Source organism: Castor canadensis, chromosome 13, assembly GCF_047511655.1.
Source record: "Castor canadensis chromosome 13, mCasCan1.hap1v2, whole genome shotgun sequence".
In the NCBI taxonomy this organism is placed as follows: Eukaryota; Metazoa; Chordata; class Mammalia; order Rodentia; family Castoridae; genus Castor; species Castor canadensis.
Genome location: NC_133398.1, coordinates 118205102 through 118214004, shown reverse-complemented (window position 1 = coordinate 118214004; position 8903 = coordinate 118205102).

Below are 8903 nucleotides of genomic sequence, written 5' to 3'. Positions count from 1 at the left end.
CTTTCCCTATCATCTCAGATTTACCTCCTCATACTTTAGTTCTGTCGAGTCTTGCTTCATGTCTTTAAGAGAACACAAACTTAAACTTGTCATATCTTTCTGGTAGATTAACTTATTTTCTGGCAGTGCTGGGATTTGAACTCAGGACCTCATGCTTGCTAGGCAGGCACTCTGCTATGTGAGCCACATCCTCAGTCCTTTTTGTGTTAGCTGTTTTTAGATAGGATCTTGTGCTACTGCCAGGTCAGCCTTGGACTGTGATCCTCCCACCTCTGCCTCCCAAGCAGCTGGGACCACAGCATGGTCCACTCTACCTGGCTTGTTTTTTCAGATAGGGTCTTGCTGACTTTTGTCTGGGCTGGCTTAACTTTGATCCTCCTATCCTCCCTAGTAGCTGGGATTATAGGCATTCACAACCATGCTTTGCAAGCTTTCATCATTATGAAAGATTCATTTCTGTGTTTGATGGGGATTACAAAGCTCTCCTTCCATTCTCTTACTCCCAACCCTTCTATGTCCCTCTATTTAAGACAGGCTGATTTAGGCCACATATTGCTGAATTTCTAATCTTTCACCTACTTGGACAGAATCTGATTTTCTCTTGAAGCATTTAGTCCATTTACATTTGGTGTAATTACTGATAAATTTGGAATTACATGTACTGGATATAACAACACTCATTGTCTACTTCATAGAGCCTTACCCTTTCCCAGATTGCTGGGTGGCAGTCAGCAGTCTCTCGCATCTGTTCTCATCTGTCGCTCTGCTCTTCATTCTCTTCTGCATCTCTGTCTTTCCCTCTGGGATCATTTCCCTCCTATCCTGCCTCCCCTCGGTATGTCCTTTTAATATGGATCTGCTGACAACAAAAACTTAAAAACATCCTTTAAGTCTAAGGGGATTTCTGTGGATGTAGAAGTAGACAACAGTGTCATTTGCATGTCAGGATGGCATTCCTCTTTTCCTGGTTTCCATGGCTTCTGTTCAGAACTTAGTTGACACTCCCCTGAGGGCACCGTGCTCTTTCATCTGCTGTTCTTACTGTTCGCTTTGCCATTTGGAAATCCTTCTGTGGATTTATGTCATGACTAGTGACATAAGCATCCCGATTTGGCTGTGACATCTTTGGTCTGTCTTGGGAAATTCTTGGATGTCACCTCTGCACCCGTGTCTTCTCCCCCTTGCTGGGTCTCCAGCCACACTTAGGTGAGGTTTTACCACCTCGCTGCCTCTTGCACACTTTTTCACACTTGTCTTTTTTTTCTTCTGGGCTTTGGTCTACATATTTTCTACTTCAAGATCTTATAGTTTTAATTGTTTTTACCTGCGATTGATCTCTTCTGTTGAGTTCTTCACTTATTTGTTTAGGTGTAAATATTTCGTGTGAAACTGTCTTGTCTGTAAAAAATTGAATACCAGGCATTTCATATGAAAAATTGCAGAGGCTCTGGGTGATACTAGCTTTCTGTGGAGGTTTCACTTTATAGGACAGCAGGCAGCTAGAATAGGGGTAGAGGAACTAAATCCAACCTGTGAATGAATGAGTACTGATTAGTTTTCAGAATATGTATGATTCCAGGATCATCTGCCTGGGCATAACTCCCATGCTGGGTACCTTGAACAAGTGACTTCATATTTCCATTCATCAATTTTCTTATAAATAACACAGAATAACAGTACTGTTCTCACAGTATGGTTAGGAAGATCAAATGAATCAATATAAAAAAGAACTTCAAACAGTACCTGATGCATTAGTGAGTGGTCAATAAGTGTTAGTGCAGTTTGCTTTTTTTGGTGGCACTGGAATTCAAACTCAGGGTCTTGTGCTCAGTAAATTGGCAGGTGCTCTACCACTTGAGCCACTTTTCCAGTCCCAAGTGTAGATTTAATTCCTGTGTGAGGGGACATAAACTTAAAATCGTCTCTCTCTTTTTCTGCCTTTAACAAATATTAATCGAAGTGGTTACTAATGGAAGTCAGTGTGTGGAGAAAGATTAGATTTTGCTACAGGATCAATCAGGAAGAAGGATGGAGTTATAAAATTTAACAGCTCTTGTTATTCACAGTAGAGTCAAAGAGACCATGCAGGCATCTCAGTACCGACCATGGGTCCTCGTGGATAATTTCCTACTTGTCATTCCATCAGTGCCTGGGTGCTAGACTGAGCTGCAGTGTGAGGGTCTTGTCCTGTGGGTGGAATTTGGTGGACTGGTCAGCTTCTCACTTTCTGAGGCTAGGGTGGGAGTGATGGTGGTCAGAGGAAGCTAGATCAAGATGAGGGAGTTGATAGCCTCTAGTTTTCTCTCTCTCTCTCTCTCTCTCTCTCTCTCTCTCTCTCTCTGTCTACCTCTCAGCCTTTGCCTTTGCTTCCTTTTGGAGAAGTACATTCTCCAGGAAAGATGTTCTGTCAAATTAAGAATTAGACACAATTTCATTAGAGAAGTTCCCAGCTAATGTTTCTTCTCCCTCTGACAAGCGTCATCCTCATAGGATCATTTTGATTGGATTCAAGGTGCATGATTATGCCACAGACACCCTACACTACGCAATTTGTGTTTTAACTAGTGATAAATTGATAATCACCTGCCCAGCTAAGCCAGTCCACAGCTAATATTGTGAAACTTCCATAAAGCTGGCTGTCAATGAACAGATATTTATTTCTGGTGAACTCCTTGATCTCCCATTGTAATCCTTTGAATCTCTGTTATCCATCACTCTTTAACACATTTGTTTAGCAGGGAAATAGGCTTCTAAAATCTCACCATCACACCATGAAAGCAAGCCTCAGCAGTGACATTTCTCACTCTGACATGCAAGTCTCAACACTATTTAGCTATCAAATTTAGTGAGGTGATGTAAATTTACAGAAGGATGGCAAGAGATTTTGGAAAGTGTTACCCTTTGTTTTCTTGGACAAGAAAAACGTTTTAGATATGCACCCTTCTTCTCTGCCCTTCCCAATCTGAGTAGTGGGTTTTGGTTTTAAGCTTCTCCCCTTCTCTGACAGATCAAAGTGCAGACTTTCGAAAGCTCAGGAAATTTTTGCATTGCTAGATCTTAAGTTGTACAAAGTGGAGTAGGAAAGAAATTTTCACAAATGTAAGCAAGGGCTGAAGGTGGTTCAGTGGTGGAGAACTTGCCCACCCTGAGCAAGGCTCCAGGTTGGGACCTGGGTTGCAAATAAGTGATTGTAAATTTGTTCAAAAAGCAAGTGACACTGACAGGTGTTTTTAAGTTTGTAAAAAAGGGTTTAAGGTTTTCATTTTTTTCTTTATCTGGTATTTGGTTTCATTGTCCAAATGAGTTATGGCCTCAGTAATCATTCCTGGAGAACTTTATCCCACAAAGTCTGAGACTCAACAGGAAAGCCAGTCATGGCTCTCCTGGAATTGCCAGGCCATGACTCTTTATGAAGAAGACATTTGCTCTTTCCCTGGTATATTCTGAATTTATATGAATGTCCTAATAAACGTTCTCATTGTGTGTGGTTCAGTCTCCTGAGGGAAGAGTTTTCTTCTGTTTAATCTCAGGAAGTAGGACCAGCTCTGGCAAGGCATAACAGAGCCTAAGGAAACACTTCCTGTATTTAGGTTAACAGTTGTATAAGAAGATTTGCTTAAAGGGTCTTTAAGCAAAGACCCTTTAAGGGTCTGAATTCTTGATTAGAATTCCAGTGCAGCAGGCTTGGGAAGGATTCAGACTGCATCTGAATCCCCTTCTCTTCTTTCCCTGGTGGGAATTCTGAAGGGATTTTGTGTCATTTCCTTCGATGGTCAATTACACGTCTCCTTTCCCCAGTAATTCTGGAATTCATTATTCTCAAATATCAATATGCATGAAGGAAAATGTGTTCTTTTAACTATGGTATAAAACTTAGTGATTCAACCAAAGGTTTCTTAAGAGTTTAGAGAAAATTTCAGTTTTGCTCATCTTTACTAAGAATGGCCTTGAAAGAAAAAGGGATCAAGACCCAAGAAATTGACTCCACTTTGTGACATCAAGGACAAGGACACGTGTGTTACCTCCAAACTTCTTTTGGAGCAACATGTACAGTATTTTTATATAAAAATATATGCTCAATAAGTATGTTTAAATTTACTGGTGTATATTTTCTTGAAAACTCTTCTCAGATATTTCAGAACATTCTGATAGTTTAGAAAAAAATGAGTGCTGACCAGATGTGCTGCAAGGACTCTTTCTCCATTCTGCTTGAAATCACTTTTCTTCCTAACAGAATGTTTGCTTTGATTTTTCTTTATTTTTATTAGAATACAGTAGCTACAGGGGGAATCATTGTGACACTTCTGAATAGCCTGGCACTGAACATTGGTTTAGGTTCACCCCACCATTTCTCTCTTCATGCCCCTCCCTGTCCTACCTAAACAATCACAAGAGGTTCCATTGTTCTATTTCAAGTATGTACCCCGCAACCGGGCCAATTTTACAGACCTGTTCTTCATTTTAAATTCCAAAGTCAGTGTCCAAGGGATTTCTTGATATGTCCCACCTGTGAGTGTATGATACATTGGTCATTCGAACCCCTTCTGTTACTCTCCCTTATCCCTTCCCTCCATCCCCCATTTTCCACAGCTTTCAGTACATATCCTTACATCCTCTACCTGCACAGATGTTCTGTGTTTCAGTATTGTTGGCGTTCTACCATTCCCTTTTCCTTTCCCTTCCCCCCTCCAGTTCCACAGAGGCAGTTCCACTATTACAAACTTGTTCCCGGTGTAAATGTGGAGGCTCATGTGCATCTGTTTATCTTCGGATCTGTCTTCCACAGATGAAAGAAAACATGCGGCATTTGTTTTTCTGAACCTGGCTCACTTGACTTAATATGATGTCCTCCATTTTCCATGCCATTGGGACACCATGGGAAATCTACCAAAGAATAAAAAAATCACACCAGGGCCCAGGTAGAAATGCTCACGTGATCTTTTTCAAGGAGGCAAAGCACGCTGATGATGCTGAGAAAACACTTACTGAATGGATAACAGTGAAGACATTTCTGAGTGTTTTCCATGAGGTTGTTTCATTTCTAACTCCATACAACATTGCAAAAGCAAAACATACTTCACAGAGGAAACCCCAGCACTGAGGACCCCTGGAAACAATGAGCTGAAGATGGGATAGAGCCACAGCTCAGCCTCTGCTGTGAACTTGAACTTGTGACTGTGGACAACTCATTTCACCTCCATGGGCTGCAGGTTCCTCTCTGTAAGAGGACGAGGTTGTCACCTTTCAAAGTGTAATTTTTCTCTGTTATTTTTATTTACTTTTTCTTTTAGTTTTATGTGCATAATTTTTCTCTTTTAAAACTCAGTCTTATGAAGAATTCTAGTGTATACAGCAAGCAAAAGTAGACCATCTTGGGTTGGATCTGGGGAGATACTGTGATGCCCTGCCTACTCTGTCTCCCCTCCCCCACAGCACAGTTTGAAAGCCATGGACTTAATGATTTGTTTGGTCCCTCTCCAGCAGTAAGATGCAGGACACTGTTAATAGTGTCACAGGAGCCATCTGGAGGCCAGTGGAGGGTGCTTGAGGACATATTTTGAGAAGTACTCCTTTGGAGTGCTATCCTTTCCCCTCAAACCTACTCTGGTCCCTTAGTAGATAGAGCTGTTACCTCCTAGGCCTGAAGCTGGGGGACTGTCCAACACCCCTCCCTCATGGTCCACAACCAGTCACCAATTCTTCTCAGCTGTGATCTCTGAATATTTCTTAAACTTACTATGTCCTGTCCTGCCCTATTTTCAATACCAGAATTCAGGTTCTTCTTTCTTTCTCTTGGGCAATCCCACTAAAGTCTTGATAAGACTTGTGATTGCAGTTCTTTTTCCACATGGGCACTCCTTTGCAGTTCTCCATGGATGACCCACAGGGCGGGTCCAGTTTCACTGTCCAAGAGGGCAGTGAAGGCTCTCCAAGGCTGGTCTTACCCAGCTCGCCATGCTCTGCACCTGTCACGGGTCTTCTTATGCTTTTTGCTCTGTCAGTACCAAGTTGCTGCTCTTTGGCATAAGGTTAGTTGTTTGCCAAATACTTGAGACCAGAAGTATTCCAGATTTTGGAGATTTGTTTTTGATTTTGGGATATATATGTGGACCTCACTGGTTGGATATCCCTAATGCAAACATCCACAGTCTAAAATACTACAGGATCTGAATTTTTTGAGTTTCTCGTTGGTGCTCACCAGGTCTAGATTTTGGAGCACTGCAGATCTTAGATTTGTGTGGCAGGGATGCCCAACAGTGCAATTTTATACCCCCAACCCTAGGGCACAGGGCTTCTCCTCCATTTCTCCTTCTCTCCCTCTTTTCTATAGCTAAATTCTAATATTTTTTTAAGACTCTGCAAATGTCATCCCTGTAAAAAGTCTTTGGTGGCTCTTGGCCAAGCCAAAGACCTCATTGTGATTCTTAGGAGGCCATGTTTCATTTTCTTTCATACTTCTCACTCCCCAGTGCCTTGTGCTCTCAGGCCCTTGGTAAGAGACCTACTGTGAGGTCCTCTCTGGTTTAAACACATCTGTTCACTGATTCTGTTTCACGTTGCATTGTCAAGAGATTGCAGAGGCCTCAGAGGTACAATTCTTTCAAAATTTAGAAGCTACCTTGTCCATAGAATCATGTTTACTCTAGTCTGATATTCATTGTAAAGCTATTTTAAGAATATTATTTGCTTTTCCTGTTAAGAGTCTGCATGATTTAAGAAGAGAAAAAGTCAAAATATAGAAGAGAAAGACGTTGGGTGAATTCACTCAAGTAATCCTCTGAGTGTTTGAGTACATTTTCAGTTGTTCCTTTGTCCTAATGTAGGCCTAAGGGAGGGGGAATGAGTGCCTTGTCCCCTGCTGCTGGCTTAACTGTGAGTGTGCCAGGTGAAGAGGTCTTCCTCACCATCATTCTCCCCCTCATTGCCCGGTTTCTGTAGCCTATCTGGAGCTTTGTGTGCCTGGGAGGGCAACTCCTCTGGGGTCATCCTGCCCTAAAGGCACAGTGTTAAGCAACAAGACTGTGCATTTGAGCTGAGAAAAAGGTGACTGTCCTGTGGGTGGAAGCCCTCAGAGGGACTGGAGCTGGATTTAGGTCCCTCCACCAGGCACCTTTGTGAGGTCCACAGTTTTATCCTGAAGATGAAAACAAAGAGCTACCCATTTCTTCCTTGCCCCAGAGGGCAGGCTACAGCCACCATCAAGGACAGAAAAGGGACAGCTAGGGTGTTGTTGTTGGGTCATTGAGCCTCCCTTGCCATTCTAGTAGGGTTGCCATTCTGTGGTCCTTTCTGATCCAGTCCCTTCTTTGTCACTTTGTAGAGCTCATTTTGCTAAGTGACAAAGCTAAATCTGTCACAACACAAGCCAAACAAAATGATGACTGCCTGCTTGTATGTGTGGCATTACTTAACGCACTCTGTGGTAAGCTTTATTCACAAGCAGTGAATTATTGACGTCCACGCAGAAAATGAATGTGACATTTGAGACAGATGTTTGTTGTTTGTTGCATATCTATCTATCTATATATGTTTTCAAAACCCCAGCTCCTGCAATTGGCCAAAATTGCCTCCACAAAATGCTGCACTTGTCCATGTGGGGTCGTGGTCTGACCCCTGACTTATAGGGACAGTACACTGAAGTCTCACTGTACCCAGGTACATGCCTTTCTTTTTATGGATGGAGTTGCTTGAACAATAGTGCTGAGGCTGAAGCCACTGAGTTCGACCAGGGGCTGCTGTTGAACTTCTGAAAAAGATCCGATTTTGGAGGAGAAGGTGGGGGAGTAGAGGATGGCAAGGGAGAGATAGGGATGGGGGAAGAGGAATGGTAAAAAAGTCTTGGATGCAAAGCTGACATTTCTGTCTGAGGTGAAACATGCTTTTCTGATGTCACACATGGAATGTTCCGGAAGTGTCAGTAATAAATACTTCCATCAGAAATCTTCATATTCTAAGTCTCTGCATCTCAGACCCCAAGGAGAGGCATACAAAGACATAGCTGTCAGGATCTAATTTTGGATCTGAGCACTATGGCGGTTGTCAGGCATCTCTTCCCTTGTGTGCTATTTATCTTCTGTCACAAACAAACTGAGTGCAGGGATTTTAATTAATTTCCAAGTGTCTCCCAGGGTAATTTTATCTCTAATATATTAATATGATGATTTAAATCTTCATTCAGGAGCAGACTTTCTGTTGAAAATGACAAAAGGCTTAGATGGTGTTTAGTGATATCAATAATGTACACGTCCATTGGTTTGCAGGAATCAATAAAGTTGCCCTTTACTCATTTTTCTTCTTGGAGCCATCAGTGGGATTTTATCTCTTTTAAGAATATTAAGGGAATCTCGGTGAGCCAACTGTGTTATATTTCTTCTTTTGATTGAACACAGTTCTTAGGCTGTTTCTCTTATTTTTGTGGAAAACCTACTTTAAGAAAAGTTCTTGATCTGATGGTGAGTGACTTTTTTTCTTTGAGTACTCCTCTTCGAAAAGCTTTATTTCCTTTTTTAACCAAAAGACCAGTGATAGGGCAGGACCCTGAAATAGACAAATGTATTGAAAGGGCAGCAAGTGAGTGTGTCTTTTTTCCCCCTGCCCAAACTCCTTTTCAATAGAAAAATGTGGAATAAAACATGCAGCCCAATAATAATCCTGAGGGAAGTTGGAGCTCCAAGGTATGGGTCTTAAACATCAGATTTAAAAAGACAACGGACACTCTGATTAGCTAGTTAACCACTTCAAACGTGTCTTCATGTGTTCTCTAAGACCTCACAGTGCACGTGATAAAAACACACACAATTTTATCCATCGATTAAATTCACTAACTAAGTGTGAGAGAAAAAAAGCCAAATGAAAATGAAAGCCCTGTCTTTCACAGTAAGTCATGTTTGGAAGAGTTTTAT